General features: G+C 44.3%; 1 long non-coding RNA gene across 1 annotated transcript in view; it reads right to left on the bottom strand.

The window, feature by feature from the left end:
• Positions 1–5,184: 5,184 nt before the first annotated feature.
• Positions 5,185–18,632, bottom strand: part of LOC139263978 (uncharacterized) — a 141,307-nt gene continuing 127,859 nt past the window's right edge. Inside the window, exon 3 of the long non-coding RNA XR_011593261.1 lies at positions 5,185–5,264. This is a non-coding gene — a long non-coding RNA (uncharacterized lncRNA). The remainder of the gene's footprint in view (positions 5,265–18,632) is intronic.

The following is an 18,632-nucleotide window of genomic DNA, read 5'->3' as shown; positions in this document are numbered from 1 at the left end:
ATGACCTGTCATCAGAACTGGAAAAAGTTAGAGATGTAACAGGTGCAGAGGCAGGGAAAGGGAGGAGGGGACGAAAGAACAAAAGGGAAGGTCTGTTATAGGGTGGAAGGCAGGAGAGATGAAATGACAAAAGGGATGATGGTGCGAGGCTAAAGGAGATGGTAATGGGCCAAGAAATGAAACAAAAGATGGGTCTAAAAGTGGTGTGAAAAAATAGGGGCAGAGGTTATGATCTGAAATCGCTGAACTCGATGTTAAGTCCAGAAGGCTGCAATGTACCTAATCAAAAGATGAGGTGCTATTCCTTGAGCTTGCACTGAGCTTCGTTGGAACAGTGTAAGAGGCTGAGGTCAGAATGGGAGTGGGAGTGGAGTGAAGAATTAAAGGGACAGGCGACCGGAAGCTCGGGGTCACGCTTACGGACTGAACGGAGGTGTTCTGCAAAGCGGTTACCCAATCTGTGTTTGGTCTCCCCAATGTAGAGACCACATCGTGAGCAGCGAATACAGTATACTAAATTGCAAGAAGTACAAGTAAATCGCTGTTTCACCTGGAAGGAGAGTTTGGGGCCCTGCACAGTGGGAAGAGAGAAGGTAAAAGGGCAGGTGTTACATCTCCTGCACTTGCACAGGAAGGTGCCATGGGAAGGGGGGAGGGGGCAGAAATGGCAGAGGATGATCCGTTGAATGTGGAGGCTGGTGGGGTGAAAGGCGAGGACAAGGGGAACCCTAACGTGATTCTGGGAGGGAGGGGAAGGGGTGAGAGCAGAAGTGCAGAAAATAGAATGGTCACGGTCGAGGGCCATGTCAACCACAGTAGAAGGGAATCTTCTGTTGAAGAAAAAGGAAGACATATCAGAGGCACTAATGTGGAAGGTGACATCGTCAAAAAAAATGCAACGAAAACGGAGAAACTGGAAGAATGGAATCGAGTCCTTACAGGAAGCGGGGTGGGAGGAAGTGTAGTCCAGGTAGCTGTAGGAATCAGTGGGCTTACATCCTTTCCCCAGAAATGGTGACAGTGAAGTCGAGGAAGGGATGGGAAGAGTTGAAGATGGACCATGTGAAGGTGAGGGAAGGGTGGAAATTGGAAGCAAAGTGAATGAAATGTTCAAGTTTGGGGCAAGAGCAGGAAACGGCAACGATACAGTCATCAATTTAATGGAAAATGAAGTGAGGCAGGGGACCTGAGTAGGACTGGAACAAAGAATGTTCCACATATCCCACGAAAAAGCAGGCATAGCTAGGACCCATGCAGGTTCCCATAGCAACACCTTTAATTTGGAGGAAGTAAGTGGAGTCAAAGGAGATGTTATTAAATGTGAAAACAAGTTCAGCCAGGCAGAGGAGGGTAGTGGTCGATGGGGACTGGTTGAGCTACTGTTCAAGGAAGAGGTGGAGCGCCATCAAGCCATCCTGGTGGGGGATGGAAGTTTAGAGGGATTGGACGTCCATAGTGAAAAGGAGACTGGAAACTGTTAAAGTGGCGGCGGGTGTAGGAATAGTCGGAAGATGGGAAGAGAGTGGACAGGGGGAGAATAAAATAGAGTCAAGATAGATAGAAATAAGTTCCGTGGGGCAAGAACAGGCTGAAATGATGGGTCTATCAGGGAAGTCCTGTTTGTGAATCTTGGGAAGGAGGTAGAAGTGGGCTGTGTGGAGTTGGGGAACTAGGAGGTTGGTGGCCATGGAGGGAAGATCTCCAGAAGAGATGAGGTCAGTGACGGTCTTGGAAACTATGGCTTGATGTTCGTTAGTGGGGTCATGGTCTGGGGAAGGTAAAAGGAGGTGCCAGAGAGTTGGCGTACAGCCTCCGTAAGGTAGAGATCGGTTCGCCAAACAACTACAGCACCACCCTTGTCAGCAGGTTTAATGACAATGTTGGGGTTGGATCTGAGAGAACGGAGTGCTGTAAGTTCAGAGGGAGGTACGTCGGAGTGAGTGAGGGGAGTGGAAACATTGAGACAGCTGATGTCACGCCAGCAATTCACAATGAAAAATTCTAGAGAGGATAAGAGGCCAGAGGGAGGGGTCCAGGTAGAGCGACAGTTTTGAAAATGGGAGAAAGGGTACATTGTGTAAGAAAGGAAATTTTACTACAATTCTAAGAGTAACAAAAGGCTAGACTTTCCACTTCACATCGCCCATCTATGGCCCATCTACAGCCCAAAACAGATCTCTATCGCCCATTTTGAGCAAAAAGTGGAAACTAGGCCCAAAACATCGTCGGAAAAACAGGTGCCTAAGTTTCCACTTTGATCGCCGAGATGATCACCCAAATGATCGCCCACACATTGCCCATCCCAAGTTTCGGCACCTAGCATGCACTTCGCTGGGCCGATGCAAGGCCCAAAAGAGTGCTGAGAAATAGTTGCTTTTACTGGACTTAAGAGAAGGAAATGGGCACTACAGACACCATTTTGAAGTTCGGAGGAAGGGTGGAGGGTTAGTTATAAGTTATTTAGAGAGTTAATTTAAAGATAATTGTACTCAGGTTATTGGAACAGGGAATATGAAGAGGTATTATCAAGTTATTTTGGGTTAAATAGGTTTTATAGATTGAACTTATTTTGTAAATAGCTTTTACATAGTGAAATTATTTACTGCTTTGGTTGGGGCCTATCAAACTGACTAGTATACAGCTTAGAGAGTACAGAGAGGGCAGAGTACAGTGATTAGAGAGTATAGAGTAGAGAGATTATTTAAATTAGTGAAAGTAATTATTGATAGTGATGGGGCCTATGCTTTCTCTGCCTTTAATTGCAACTGCTCACACACTGATTACTGAAAGGATCAATCGAAGAGGTGGCACAGTAATACTTAGACATAAACGAAGACAGAGGAGGAGACCGTATATCCAAAAAAGGTACTTGGAAAAGCAATTTTACCTGAACTTGTCTAAAAATGCTTGTCTTAGGAGGCTGCGATTCCAGAAGGAGTTCATCGATGAGATATGTCAACTTGTCAAGGGTGATCTGCAGCCTTCCAGCACCATCAGAACCACACTGTCTGTTGAATGAAGGTTACTGCTGCCCTAGCCTTCTACGCATCGGGATATTTTCAGGCTTCAGCTGGCGACATCTGCCATATCGCTCAGCACGCTACACACTGCTGCATTTGACAGGTGACTGAAGCCCTTTACGCTCACAGGATGGACTTCATAAGCTTCCCAATGACCAGGGAGGCACAGACCGAGAGGGCTTTGGGTTTCTCGAGAATAGCAGACTTCCCCAAGGTGCAGGGAGCAATAGACTGCACGTCCATTGCCCTGAAAGCCCTCTTAAAGAATGCAGAGGTGTTTCATAACAGAAAGGGGTTCCACACCCTAAATGTGCAGCTTGTTGTTGACCACAATCAAACAATTCTGACAGCAAATGCTACATTTCCTGGAAGCATCCATGATGCGCACATCCTACGTGCAAGTGCTATCCCTGACCTGTTTGTCAATCAGCCAGAAGGTCACAGTTGGATCCTGGGGGATAAAGGATATGGCCTTGTCAATTGGCTGATGACCCCTCTGCGTAAACCCGTCACTGAAACACAGAAATGGTACAATGAAAGTCACATAGCGACTCGCAACATCGTTGAAAAGACAATTTGAATCCTAACGCCGCATTTCAGATGCCTGGATCATTCTGGAGGCAGCCTATAGTACTACCCTGACCAGGTCACAGAGATTATTGTTGTGTGTTGCATGCTGAATAACCTAGCTATAAGAAGAGGACAAGTAATGCCAGATCGGGCTGTAGGTCCACCTCCAGAAGGAGGGGAGACAGAAGAACCAGCTGGTGAGGATGAAGAGGAGGAAGAGGCGGCAAAGGATGCAGGCGAGGACATAGGGGAGCTTAATCAGCCTGGCGATCTAGCACCGGTACCACCACACCCTTCCCGAAGACCAGTAGCCAGTGGCAGTTACACGGCCGCTAAGCTGTTACGTCAGCAGTTAATTAATGAACGCTTTGCATAAACTATCATTGTGGATTTTCAACTGTTCATTTACAGTTAAGGTTAATCAAAAGTTTTAATTTATATGGGGTTCTCATTGTTGTCTTGCCTGTACGGGCCTATCATCGGCATTAGTGCTACATGAAGTAACATTTAAGGAAAGCACTGCTACAGTAAGAGAATAAACAAATAAGGATGAATAATTGTAAATTTGCTAACTAATGTAACTAAGATAGAAGTCACCAAAAAATTTGTTGAATTCAAAAAGATTTTTATTAACAAAATATAAAACTAATTTTAATAAACTAACACCCTCCCTCCACCCACCACCCAACCCCCCCCCCCCGCAAACCCACCCTTCCCTTCAAATCCCAATGAATTAAACACAACGATAACGATAACGATAATAATTAACATCAAGACAACCATAACGATAACAATTTACGATAACTATTCAAAAATTAAACAAGTAAACATTGCTAAACAATCCCGCCCCCCCCCCCCCCACCCTACCTGCAGCCACATTTCCCTCCAGGTCCTTTCCCGCCCCGTTTTCTTATCCCACCCGCCCATTTTGGTCTACGCTGACCAACACCAAGACGTTGTGCAGTGTGGGACGGCAAGACTTCCTGCCATGGTGGAGGTGGAGGAGAGGAAATTGAAGCCTGAAGCTCGACTTCCGAGTCCGGAGGAACGGTGTCCTCCATACTCACTTGCGTGCTCGGGGTCTCACTACTTGCTGACACGACACCTTGGGGTACAGCGCCGTGTCCAGCCAACAACGCATGCCAAAGGGCATTGGTTGTGATGGTCTGCTCACGAATTGCCTCCAACGTCTCCCATGCTGTCTGTGACTGCACGGAAGACCAGTTGGAGAAGTTCGTGCTGAACTCGCTCCAGGTTGCGGAGAACTGGTTCCAGTTTGCGGAGAAACCGGTGAAACCCTGGATAAGGTCGCGACCGATTGCGACCGTCTCCCTGAACTGGGATAGCAAGCTCTCCGTCTGGCCCTCCATGGTAGGCGATTGCTCACCCCACTGACCCGACCTCCGTGGGGACAGCGTAGGCAAAATTTCACGCCTTGGCGTCACCACCTGTACACCGCTTGGTCCGGGTGCCTCTTCCATCTCAATTGAGATGGCTGCAGGTTGTTCCCCCCCCCCACAAAAACAAGGTCATCTTCCTCCTCCTCCTCCTCCAACGCCTCCTCCTCCAAAGCCTCCTCCACCTCCTGCTCTTCCTCCACAGTTCGCGTGTTTTCCTCCTCTTCCTTCTCCATGCTCATCGATGTCCCTGGTTCAGATTCCACCGACACTTGACCTTAAAGATACAAATGACATTTCTAAACATTTATAAAACACTTAAATACAACTTAATAGGAAATTAACGGTGCTCATTATTATTAAACATACATTTCAATACATACCACTTTTTCAAAAACCCAATTCAATACCCCATATGCACAATGGTTCAACAGGGCTGACATGACCTCATTCATGAATCATGAATACCACAAAAGTCATAAAGCATTATCAAAAAGCATTATCATTGAAGGACATTACAAGAGTATCTAAGATAATTTAAAGATGTATTTGATAATGTTTGATACATTGCATAGTTCCCATTACTCATGAGACTAGAGGGTGGGTTCGGCCACACCACGGGTTGTGACCGAACGGCTGTCAGGCCCCACTAGGGCTACCGCAAGCTCCTCATATTCACTTGGAGTTTGAAGCTGAGTCGAGCCACCGCCTGTCCTCCTTTGCTTGGCCCTATTTAATGAAATCTTCTTCTGTAAATGATAAGATAACATTGCACGGCATAAACTAATTGACTTGGTAATAAACATTTCAGATTGACATAATTCAATGTTCAATTAGAACCTTGCATTGAATATGAATAATATAAACAATATGAACAATATTGCACAATATAAAATTCAACTTAGTCTTAGGATGCATAAATTATTTCATAATTTAATTAATTAATACTATAACGAAAGACATTGAATATTGCAATTGAAATTTCCAAACATCAATTAAATATAAAATATGTATAATTTTAAATATAAAATGCAACTTACTCTGGCTGCGGACAGCAAACTGTTCCATCTTTTGTGGCACTGGTCCAGAGTCCACACTTCATTGGACGTTGACATCACCATGTCGGCAATCTCTGCCCATATGCACAGGGTGGAGGTTTCCCCTGCCCACCCCGTGTTAAGTCCGCCCACCTGCTGCTCACGATGTTCACTAGAGCCTCGTTCGCCTCCTCGCTGAAGGGTTTAGCCCTTTTACGGACCATTTCGGCCTCCATTATGTTACTTAGTAAAATGATTATTTTACACAGTATTTATATTTTTCTATTGAAGGGTTACGGTAATTTTATGTGGTAAGTAATAATTTGCAAATGGTTATTATTTCAAAAATTAAATAAAATAGGCTAATCTACATAGACACAAGCTTCGCTGATATTCGCAAGACTTTTCCTCTCTCTCTCTCTCTTTCTCTGAGCCTCCCTCTGCTTCTGAGCATGTGTGATTACCCCTGACCTCTCAAAACAGGGCAAAAAAAACCCACAAAAAAAAAACACACATGCGCACACTACCATTGCTAGGGAAGCTTTTTTCTTCACTTCTGTTTTAGATGGGCGATCATGAGATCGCCCAAAAATCACATCACCCATCTGACATCGCCGGGGTAAGGCCGAGTGGAAAATCGCAAAAAAAAAATGGTCGATGTGCTGGCGATCAGCAAGGCCGAGACGTCTCACATCGCTGGAACATCACCCATTTTTTGGGGCAAGAGCCCCCTAATGGAAAGTCTAGCCCAAAGTCTTATTACAATTGTACAGGGCTTTGGTGAGACCGCATCTGGAGTTTTGATCTTATCTGAGAATCAACATACATGCCTTAGAGGCGGTGCAATGAAAATTCACTAGATAGTTTTTTATTCGTTCATGGGATGTGGGCATTGCTGGCAAGGCCAGCATTTATCGCCCATCCCTAATTGCCCTTAAGAAGATGGTGGTGAGCCGCCTTCTTGAAGCGCTGCAGTCCATTTGATGAAGGTACTCCCACAATGCTGTTAGGGAGAGAGTTCCAGGATTTTGACCCAGCAACGATGAAGGAATGGCAATATATTTCCAAGTCAGGCTGTTGTGTGACTTGGAGGGGAACATGGAGGTGATGGTGTTCCCATGTGCCTGCTGCCCTTGTCCTTCTAGGTGGTAGAGGTTGCAGGTTTGGGATGTGCTTCCAAAGAAGCGTTGGTGCATTCATGCAGTGCGTCTTGTAGATGGTACACACTGCAGCCATGGTGCGCCGGTGATGGAGGGAGTGAATGTTTAAGTTGGTGGCTGGGGTGCCAATCAAGCGAGTTGCTTTGTCCTGGATGGTGTCGAGCTTCTTGAGTGTTGTTGGAGTTGCACTCATCCAGGCAAGTGGAGATTATTCCATCACTGGCACCAGTGTGCTGGCAAATTGAATAACTAGGTCTGTAGATAGGGCTTTAAAATTAATAGTGGGGGGAAGGATCAGGTGAGCGGAATTTAAGAAGTCAAAGGGAAAGGAGAAGGCAATAGTACAGAGTAGTGATAGGAAGGGGCAGAGCCTATAAACATAAGAGTGCATTAGAAAGTGGGGTCAGAGTAGGGAAAAATGGTAAAAAGACAAAATTAAAAGCTCTTTATCTGAATGCATGCAGCATTCGTAACAAGATGGATGAATTGACGGCACAAATTGAAATAAATGGGTATGATCTGATAGCCATTACGGAAATGTAGTTGCAAGGTGACCAAGGCTGGGAACTGAATATTCAGGGGTATTTGACATTTCAGTATAGGCAGAAAAGAAAAGGAGGTGGGGTAGCTCTGTTAATAAAGGATGAGATCTGTGCCATAGTGAGAAATCATATTGGCTCGGAAGATCAAGATGTAGAATCAGTTTGGGCAGAGATAAGAAACAATAAGGGAAAGAAGTCACTGGTGGGAGTAGTCTACAGGCCCCCTAACAGTAGCTACACTGTAGGACAGTGTATTAATCAAGAAATAATGGAGGCTTGTAAGAAAGGTGCGGCAATAATCATGGGCGATTTTAATCTTTATATTGACTGAACAAATCAAATTGGCAAAGGTAGCCTTGAGGAAGAGTTCATCATGTGTATTTGGGATGGTTTGTTAGAACAATACGTTGTGGTACCAACCAGGGAGCAGACTATTTTAGATCTGGTAATGTGTAATGAGATTGGATTAATTAATGATCTCATAGTAAAGAATCCTCTTGGGAAGAGTGGTCATAGCATGATAGAATTTCAAATTCAGATTGAGGGTGAGAAACTTGGGTCTCAAACTAGTGTCCTGAATTTAAATAAAGGCAATTACAAAGGTATAAAGACAAAGTTGGCTAAAGTGGAATGGGAAAATAGATTAAAGGGTAAAACAGTAGATAAGCAGTGGCAGACATTTAAGGAGATATTGCATAATTCTCAGCAAAGATATTTTCCAGTGAGAAAGAAAGATTCTAAGAGAAGGATGAACCATCCGTGGCTAACTAAAGAAGTAAAGGATGGTAATCAAATTGAAAACAAAGGCATACAATGTTGTGAAGATCAGTGGAAGGCAGAGGATTGGGACATTTTTAGAAACCAGCAAAGGATGACTAAAAAAATAATAAAGAGAGAGAAGATAGATTATGAGAGTAAACTAGCAAGAGATATTAAAACAGACTATAAGAACTTCTACAGGTATATACAAAGGAGGAGAGTAGCTAAATTAAGCATTGGTCCCTTAGAGGATGAGACTGGGGAATTAATAATGGAAAACAAGGAAATGGCAGAAACTTTGAACAAATATTTTGTATTGGTCTTCAAGGTGGAAGACACTAAAAGCATCCCAATAATTGAGAATTAAGGGGCTATTGGGAGGGGGGATCGTAAAGCAATCATTATCACTAGAGAAAAATTACTAAGCAAACTAATAGGACTAAAGGTGGACAAGTCTCCTGGACCTGATGGCCTGCATCCTAGAGTCTTAAAAGAAGTAGCTGCAGAGATAGCGGATGCATTGGTTGTAATCTACCAAAATTCCCTGGATTCTGGAGAGGTCCCAGTGGATTGGAAAACCACAAATGTAACACCCCTATTTAAGAAAGGAGGGAGACAGAAAGCAGGAAACTATAGACCAGTTAGCCTAACATCTGTCATTGGGAAAATGCTGGAGTTCATTATTAAGGAAGTAGTAGCAGGACATTTAGAAAATCATAATACAGTCAAGCAGAGTCAGCATGGTTATGTGAGAGGGAAATCATGTTTGCCAAATTTGCTGGAGTTCTTTGAGGATGTAACAAGCAGGGTGGATAAAGGGGAACCAGTAGACGTGGTGTATTTGGATTTCCAGAAGGCATTCGATAAGGTGCCACATAAAAGGTTACTGCACAAGATAAAGTTCACAGGTTTGGGGTAATATATTAGTGTGGATAGAGAATTGGCTAACTAATAGACAACAGAGAGTCGAGAGAAATGGGTCATTTTCAGGATGATAAACTGTAACTAGTGGGGTGCCGCAGGGATTAGTGCTTGGATGAAGGGACCGAGTGTAATATTGCCAAATTAGCTGATGATACAAAGATAGGTGGGAAAGCAAGTTGTGAGGAGGACGCAAAGAATCTGCAAAGGGATACCGATAGGCTAAGTGAGTGGGCAAAAATTTGGGAATGTGGGAAAATGTGAGTTATCCACTTTGGTAGGAAAAATAAAAAAAGCTAATTATTATTTAAATAGGGAGAGATTATAAAATGCTGTGGTACAGAGGGATCTGGGGGTCTTGCACATGAAATTCAAAAAGTTAGCATGTAAGTATGACAAGTAATTAGGAATGCAAAATGGAATGTTGGTCTTTATTGCAAGAGGGATAGAGTAAAAAAGTAGGGAAGTCCTGCAACAACTGTACAGGGCATTGGTGAGACCACACATGGGCATTGGTGAGACCACACTGCGTACAGTTTGGGTTTCCTTATTTAACGAGGGATATACTTGCATTGGAGGCAATTCAGAGACGGTTCACGAGATTGATTCCTGAGATGAAGGGGTTGACTTATGAAGAAAGGTTGAGTAGTTTGGGCCTATACACATTGGAGTTTAAAAGAATGAGAGGTGATCTTATTGAAACTTAAAAGATTCTGAGGGGGCTTGACAGGGTAGATGCAGAGAGGATGTTTCCCCTCGTGGGGGAATCTAGAATTGGGGGCATAGCTTCAGAATAAGGGGTCACCCATTAAAAACCGAAATGAGGAAGAATTTCTTTTCTCAGAGGGTTGTGAATCTTTGGAATTCTCTACTCCAGATAGCTGTGGAGGCTGGATCATTGAATATATTTAAGATGGAGATAGACAGATTTTTGAATGATAAAGGACTCAAGGATTAGTGGCAGGGAAGTGGAGTTGAGGCCAAGATCAGATCAGCCATGATCTTATTGAATGTTTTACTCCTGCTCCTATTTCTTATGTTCTTATGTTCTAATCACACTCCTGAATTGTGCCTTGTAGATGGTGGAAGTGCTTTGTGGAGTCGGGAGGTGAGACACTTGCTGCAGAATACCCCGTCTCTGATCTGCTCCTGTTGCCACAGTATTTATGTGGCTGGTCCAGTTAAGTTTCTGGTCAATGGTGACCCCCACGACGTTGGTGGTGGGAGATTTGGTGATGGTAATGCCGTTGAATGTTAGACTCTCGCTTGTTGCCGATAGTCATTGCCTGGCACTTGTGTGGCGCAAATGTTACTTGCCACATATCAGCCCAAGCCTGAATGTTGCTCAGATTTTGCTGCATTTGGGCATGGACAACTTCATTTTCTGAGGAGTTACGAATGGAACTGAACACACTGCAGTCGTTGGCGAACATCCCCACTTCTGACCTTATGATGGAGGGAAGGTCATTAATGAAGCAGCTGAAGATGATTGGGCTAAGGACACTGCCTTAAGGAACTCCTGCAGTGATGTCCTGGGGCTGTGATGATTGATCTCGAATCACCACAATCATCTTCCTTTCTGCTTGGTATGACTCCAGCCAGTGGAGAGTTTTCCCCCTGATTCCCATTGACTTCAATTTGACTAGCGCTCCTTGATGCCACACTCGCTCAAACACTGCATTAGCAGTCACTCTCAACTCACCTCTGGAATTCAGCCCTTTTGTCCATGTCTGGACCAAGGCTGTAATGAGGTCTGGAGTTGAGTGGTCCTGGCAGAACCCAAACTGGGCATCAGTGAGCAGGTTATTGGATAGTAAGTGCTGCTTGATAGCACTGTCGACCACACCTTCCATCACTTTGCTGATGATTGACAGTAGACTGGCGGGCCGGTAATTGGCTGGATTGGATGTGTCCTGCATTTTGTGGACAGGACACACCTGGGTAGTTTTCCACATTGTTGGATAGATGCCAGTGCTGTAGCTGTAGTGGAACAGCTTGGCTAGAGGCAAGATTAGTTCTGGAGCACAAGTCTTCAGCACGACAGCCGGGATATTGTCGGGTCTCATAGCCTTAGCTGGATCCAATGTGCTCAGCCGTTTCTTGATATCACGGGGAGTGAATCGAATAGGCTGAAGACTGGCTTCTGTGAAGGTGGGAACCTCAGGAGGAGGCCGATATGGATTATCCACTTGGCACATCTGGCTGAAAATGGTTGCAAATACTTCAGCCTTATCTTTTGCACTTGCACGCTGGGCCCCACCATCAAGGATGAGGATATTGATGGAGCCTCCTCCTCCCATTAGTTGTTTAATGGTCCGCCACCATTCACGACTGGATGTGGCAGGGCTGCAGAGCTTTGATCTGATCCATTGAAATTAGGATCACTTAGCTCTGTTTATTACATACTGCTTCCACTGTTTAGCATGCATGTAGTCCTGTGTTGCAGCTTCCCCAGGTTGGCAGCTCATTTTTAGCTATGCCTGGTGCAGCTGCTGGCATGCTCTTCTATACTCCTCATTGAACCAGGGTTGGTCCCCTGGCTTGATGGTAATAGTGGAGTGGGGGATATGCCGGGCCATGAGGTTACAAATTGTGGTGGAATTCAATTCTGCTGCTGGTGGCCCAAAGCACCCCATGGATGACTAGTTTTGAGCTGCTAGATCTGTTCTGAATCAATCATATTTTGCACAGTAGTATGTAAGGGTAGTATGGTGGTCCTGGGGGTCAGGTTCACCTCTGGCCTACTTGAGCAGTTTGGATCGCTCCCACTCCCTTGGGTTCTAGACTCTGGATTTATTTGGGGGATGTGATAAAGTGCAAAAGACCACTGGTTTGGTGCAAAAGAACTTTGATTTTATTAGGGATAAGAAAATACAGTGTCACACTTATGATTACACTAATAAAGAACAGTACATCACACATTCAAAGGGTTGCAGTGAAAATGACACCTCCCACCTCCCAAATACCTAATACTGGCTAGGTTAGACTCCAGGGCAGACAGGAACAATGCTTACCAATCCTTTCTGGTCAGTTAGCGGTAGTTCGCAGTTTCAGGGTCCATTGGATTCTCTCGGTTCTGCTTGCCGTACTCCGACCATCGGAGAGCACTTCTTACTGCACAATCTTCAGTTGGGTTGAGTCCGCTGATGCGATAGGGCACGTTTTGGATTTGTGGGGTAAGTACCCGGTTTCTTTCGCTAGAAATAGGTTTCAAAGTCCTTTTAGGTAACGTTTTCACCTGTTGGTAGTCAGGCCTAGATTGTAGAGTGGAAACTTTCGATTCTTCGTTTTTTTCCTTGTGAAGTTTTGTTTCGAGGTTGGTCGATCGCGGTGGTTTTAGTGGTACCACATTGGCTGTGGTCGGTTGCTGCCGCGATGCTGATGTTCTTCCTTCCTTTTCGATTTCAGAATGTTGAGGCTGGAGAAGTTAGTTTACAACTGTCGCGTTGGTTCTTCTCCCTTCTTGATGGCATAGGCGTAGTCTGGCACTAGCACTAGCACAAGCAGCATCTCTCAAGGCAGTAGCATAAGCAAAGTAAAGCATAGCATACCCTTTGTTAAAACAGGGGCCAGTTATATTGTAGGAGCTGTCCTAATCTTTGCGCCAAATCAGATCAAAATTCTTTGTTTGATTTTGGCGGGCCCGAGAATTCTTTGTCATATTGTGGCAGGCTTGTTAAAAGTTAATATGTCTTGGGTGGGCTGATCTTCTAAATCTGTTTCTTGATGGAAATATTAGCTTGGTAATTGCAATGTTCTTTGATTGGTTTTATTAGCTTGGTTTTTGCATGCAGGCTGGAGTGGGCCTTTTGTTTTTATGCATAGGCTGAAAATGGCTTTCCAGGTTCATGTTGATGTCTGTGTTAATTGTTGCAATGTTAATGTCTCTTGTGGAGAAGGGTTTTCGAGTATCCATTTTCCAGACCATTTACTTTAGTCTCAATGCCCAAGGCAGTTTCAATAATCAAACTGGCTTCTTTAAGGGATAGTTCCTTAGCCCTGCCCACACAGATTCAATCTGCTTTGTAAAATCTCAAATTCGATTAAAGTTCATAGTTTCTTCCATGAACATTTTAGGACTTCAAACTTTCTGGTAGATAGTTCCAAATTAAATTTCCTTTCCAATGAGTCCAAACACTGGGGGGGTTTTCCCACGAATTTTGTCCTTCTACAGTAGTGCCACACAGCAAGATGGAGGGTGTAATCAGTGTGAAGATTGATCACTGGGATGAAAGGGTTGTCCAAGGAGGAGAGATTGAGTAGATTGGGACGATACACTCTGGAGTTTAGAAGAATGAGAGGTGATCTCACTGAAACAAGATTCTGAGGGGGATTGGCAGAGAGCTGGCCATCCTAGACTGGGTGATGTGTAATGAGAATGGACTAATTAGCAGTCTTGTTGTGCGAGGCCCCTTGGGGAAGAGTGACCATAATATGGTAGAATTCTTTATTAAGATGGAGAGTGACACAGTTAATTCGGAAACTACGGTCCTGAACTTAAGGAAAGGTAACTTCAACGGTATGAGGCGTGAATTGGCTAGAATAGACTGGCAAAGGATACTTAAAGGGTTGACGGTGGATAAGCAATGGCAAACATTTAAACATCACATGGATGAACTTCAGTAATTGTACATCCCTGTCTGGAGTAAAAATAGAACGGGGAAGGTGGCTCAACCATGGCTAACAAGGGAAATTAAGGATAGTGTTAAAGCCATGGAAGAGGCATATAAATTGGCTAGAAAAAGCAACAAACCTGAGGACTGGGAGAAATTTAGAATTCAACAGAGGAAGATCAAGGGTGTAATTAAGAGGGGGAAAATAGAGTACGAGAGGAAGCTTGCAGGGAACATAAAAACTGATTGCAAAAGGTTCTATAAATATGTGAAGAGAAAAAGATTAGTGAAGACAAATATAGGTCCCTTGCAGTCGGATTCTGGTGAATTTATAATGCGGAACAAAGAAATGGCAGACCAATTGAACAAATATTTCGGTTCTGTCTTCACAAAGGAAGACACAAATAACCTTCCGAATGTACTAGGGAACAGTGCGTCTAGTGAGAAGGAGGAACTGAAGGATATCCTTATTAGGCGGGAAATTGTGTTAGCGAAATTGATGGGATTAAAGGCCGATAAATCCCTGGGGCCTGATAGTCTGCATCCCAGATTAATTAAGGAAGTGGCCCTTGAAATAGTGGATGCATTGGTGATCATTTTCCAACAGTCTATCGACTCTGGATCAGTTCCTATGGACTGGAGGGTAGCTAATGTAACACCACTTTTTAAAAAAGGAGTGAGAGAGAAAACGGGTAATTATAGACCGGTTAGCCTGACATCAGTAGTGGGGAAAATGTTGGAATCAATCATTAAGGATGAAATAGCAACGCATTTGGAAAGCAGTGACAGAATCGGACCAAGTCAGCATGGATTTATGAAAAGGAAATCATGCTTGACGAATCTTCTGGAATTTTTTGAGGATGTAACAAGCAGAGTGGACAAGGGAGAACCAGTGGCTGTGGTGTATTTGGACTTTCAAAATGCTCTTGACAAGGTCCAGCACAAGAGATTGGTGTGCAAAATCAAAGCACATGGTATTGGGGGTAACGTATTGACGTGGATAGAGAACTGGTTGGCAGACAGGAAGCAGAGAGTCGGAATAAATGAGTCCTTTTCAGAATGGCAGGCAGTGACTAGTGGAGTGCTGCAGGGCTCAGTGCTGGTACCCCAGCTCTTCACAATATACATTAACAATTTAGATGAAGGAATAGAGTGTAATATCTCCAAGTTTGCGGATGACACTAAACTGTTTGGTGGTGTGAGCTGTGAGGAGGACAATAAGATGCTGCAGGGTGACTTGGACAGGTTAGGTGAGTGGGCAAATGCATGGCAGATGCAGTATAATGTGGATAAATGTGAGGTTATCCATTTTTGGGGCAAAAACACGAAGGTAGAATATTATCTGGATGGCGGCAGATTAGGAAAAGGGGAGGTGCAACGAGACCTGGGTGTCATGGTTCATCAGTCACTGAAAGTGGGCATGCAGGTACAGCAGGCGGTGAAGAAGGCAAATGGTATGTTGGCCTTTATAGCTAGGGGATTTGAGTATAGGAGCAGGGAGGTCTTACTGTAGTTGTACAGGGCCTTAGTAAGGCCTCACCTGGAATATTGTGTTCAGTTTTGGTCTCCTAATCTGAGGAAGGACGTTCTTGCTATTGAGGGAGTGCAGCAAAGGTTCACCAGACTGATTCCAGGGATGGCTGGACTGTCATATGAGGAGAGACTGGATCAACTTGGCCTGTATTCACTGGAGTTGAGAAGGATGAGAGGAGATCTCCTAGAAACGTATAAGATTCTGACGGGACCGGACAGGTTAGATGCGGGGAGAATGTTCCCGATGTTGGGGAGGTCCAGAACCAGGGGACATAGTCTTAGGATAAGGGGTAGGCCATTTAGGACTGAGATGAGGAGAAACTTTTTCACTCAGAGAGTTGTTAACCTGTGGAATTCCCTGCTGCAGAGAGTTGTTGATGCCAGTTCATTGGATATATTCAAGAGGGAGTTAGATATGGCCCCTACGGTTAAGGGGATCAAGTGGTATGGAGAGAAAGCAGGAAACGGGTACTAAGGGAATGATCAGCAATGATCGTATTGAATGGTGGTGCAGGCTCGAAGGGCTGAATGGCCTACTCACGCACCTATTTTCTATGTTTCTATGACAGGCTAAATGCTGAGAAGTTGTTTCCCTTGGTTGGAGAGCCTAGAACTAGGGGGCAAAACTCAGGATAAAGGGTCGGCCATTTAAGACTGAAATGAGAAATTTCTATCCAAATGAGAAATCTCTATCCCAAAGGGCAATGGATGCTGATTCGTTGATTTTATTCAAGGCTGATGTAGATAGATTTTTGGACTCCAATAGAATCAAGGGATATGGGGATCATGGAGGAAAGTGGATTTGAGGTTGAAGATCAGTCATGATGTTATTGAATGGTGGAGTTAGGCTCAAAAGGCCATGTAACCACTCCTGCTCCTAATTCTTATGAAAGAGACATATCAATGCAACATGGCTAGCACACAGGCAATGGTGAAGGAGGTGCTGGTCAAATGGGTGGCAAAAATAAATGCATTTACTGCAACAAACTGCATGATAAGGTATTTCACCACAATGGTGCAAAGATGTTTTGAAGGTAATGCTTTACCTCTGCAAAATATCAGACAACTGGGAAGAAGCAGCAACAGATTGCCTGAGATGGTGCAATATAATCGTTGCTAACTGCTGACTTCAAACCAATGAGAACATAGTAGACATTAAATGCTACCGCACGGGTATCCAAAGGAGTCAGGAAACTCCATGAAACAGAGATGGAAGCTGCTCGTCCCAAGATAAGTGGCCAAGAGGAGCAGGAGTGCTCACCCCAGGCCCCTCAAGGAAGCCTTCGGCCTCCCCCAGCCCGATTGTAGGCCTTCACCCCCTACCCATCCCCTCCCTGGTTGCTGCCCCCACGGGTCCCCGGCTACAGCCTCCTGTCATGCTGTTCCCTCACACCCGCAAGCTAGGTTGTCCATTTTTCTGACTGCCGGGTGGGAGACTGAACTACAAAATGTTAATGGGGTCCTGGCATTGAGATCGGCATGACCTCCGCCTTCCCAGTTTTGCTGGGTTCTCATGCTGCTTTCGGCCTCCGCTGCACCCTCCCCAACTCCTTCTAAATTTCAGGACCATGATTTTTCATTGGGAAGAATCAGTGTGATATTAGCTGACTCAATTTCTCTATTTCCCACATTCGCTCTACTCTAATCCATTTCCCTCTGAACTTGCAGCTCTCCATTCTCTCAGGTCCAGCCCTGACATTGTCACTAAACTTGTACTAAATGAGGGTGCTGCTGTTGTTAGGCATAAAGACTTCTACCTTGTGGAGTGTTTCTAGCATGTTAATCACTGCAGGTTCAACCATAGCTTTCTGACTTGTAGCAAAGGTTAGTCAGAAAATGTATTGAAAAAATAAATACTGATTTTTTTTTGCAGTGTTGGTCAGTATATAATCCTCTGATTCTTTTTTAAGCATATAATTGCCAGAGAATTGAATACTTCTCCACTTTTGGCATATAGTATCAATACACAGCACTCCCAGGTCAGGTATAACATTGTGAACTGCAGAGAAAAGCTCCCTCTACTCTGTAGAACCGTGCACCTTAGTTCTGACTCTCTGCTGCACCAGTGTAATTTTCCTTTGTTTTCTCCATCTTTATGACCTTTCTGAATGAGGCTGTTAATTTGTTTCAAGATGTGTCAGGGACCCATAACCACTACTGACTCCCTAAATTCACATAGGGCATTTAAAGCAGCAAAAAGAACATTCTCACCCCATCAGTCTAAGCTGATTTCAAATCCAGTTTCCTCCAGTTGTGAATGTGAGTGAAATAATCAGTGCACATTTAAAGCAAGAACATTTTCACTCACTGGCAATTCTCTGAGGTGAAAATCAAGCTTTTTAATCCACTTGCACCACTCAGTTACAATTCCAGTAGCCCTCTATTCAATTTTGTTTGGAACTACATAAAATTATGTCAATTAGATGCACGTTCTGTTAGTGGTATTCCAAACATTAAAAGTAATATCAAAACATAGCTTAGTGACATACCCACAAGTAGTACCAGAAGGTCAGGCAATGGGCAACTGAGGTAACCATGAATGATAATATAGGTCAAGCAGTATCTTAGTTCCTTGGGAAATAGATGCTGCAGTATGAAATTAGGTACTTGCAGAAGTTGAAATTAAACAAAAACTGCACAATAGTTCTCGAATTCCACTTCCTCCAAAGTGAGTAAAGATAATGGTGCAGAAATTGGGCTACTTAACGCCACAAGTGACTGCTGGAATCCTGAAATAAATAGCGGCCACCGCTCTAATGCCATGATCTTATTGAATGGTGGAGCAGACTCGAGGGGCCAAATGGCCTACTCCTGCTCCTATTTCTTATGTTCTTATGTTCTAATGCCTGCCTCTGGCGCCAATGGCCGGCATTTTGGTGAGTGCCATAGGGCTGCCGTTAGCAGCGCTGGTACCGGGGACTCGCAAAATCTGGAGAGCGTGATATCACATGTCGAATTAACGCCACGTTCTGCAAACTTGGACCTTTGCGCCAAGTTTAGCGCTGGGTCCTAAGCTCGCTCAGAAAAGCACTTCTAAAGAGACACACACATCTTTAGGTAAGTTTGCATTTAAGCTTTTG

Source organism: Pristiophorus japonicus, chromosome 5 (genome assembly GCF_044704955.1).
Source record: "Pristiophorus japonicus isolate sPriJap1 chromosome 5, sPriJap1.hap1, whole genome shotgun sequence".
NCBI classification, from domain to species: Eukaryota; Metazoa; Chordata; class Chondrichthyes; family Pristiophoridae; genus Pristiophorus; species Pristiophorus japonicus.
The sequence above is the reverse complement of the archived record's forward strand: the minus strand, read 5'-3'. Positions and strand labels throughout refer to the sequence as shown.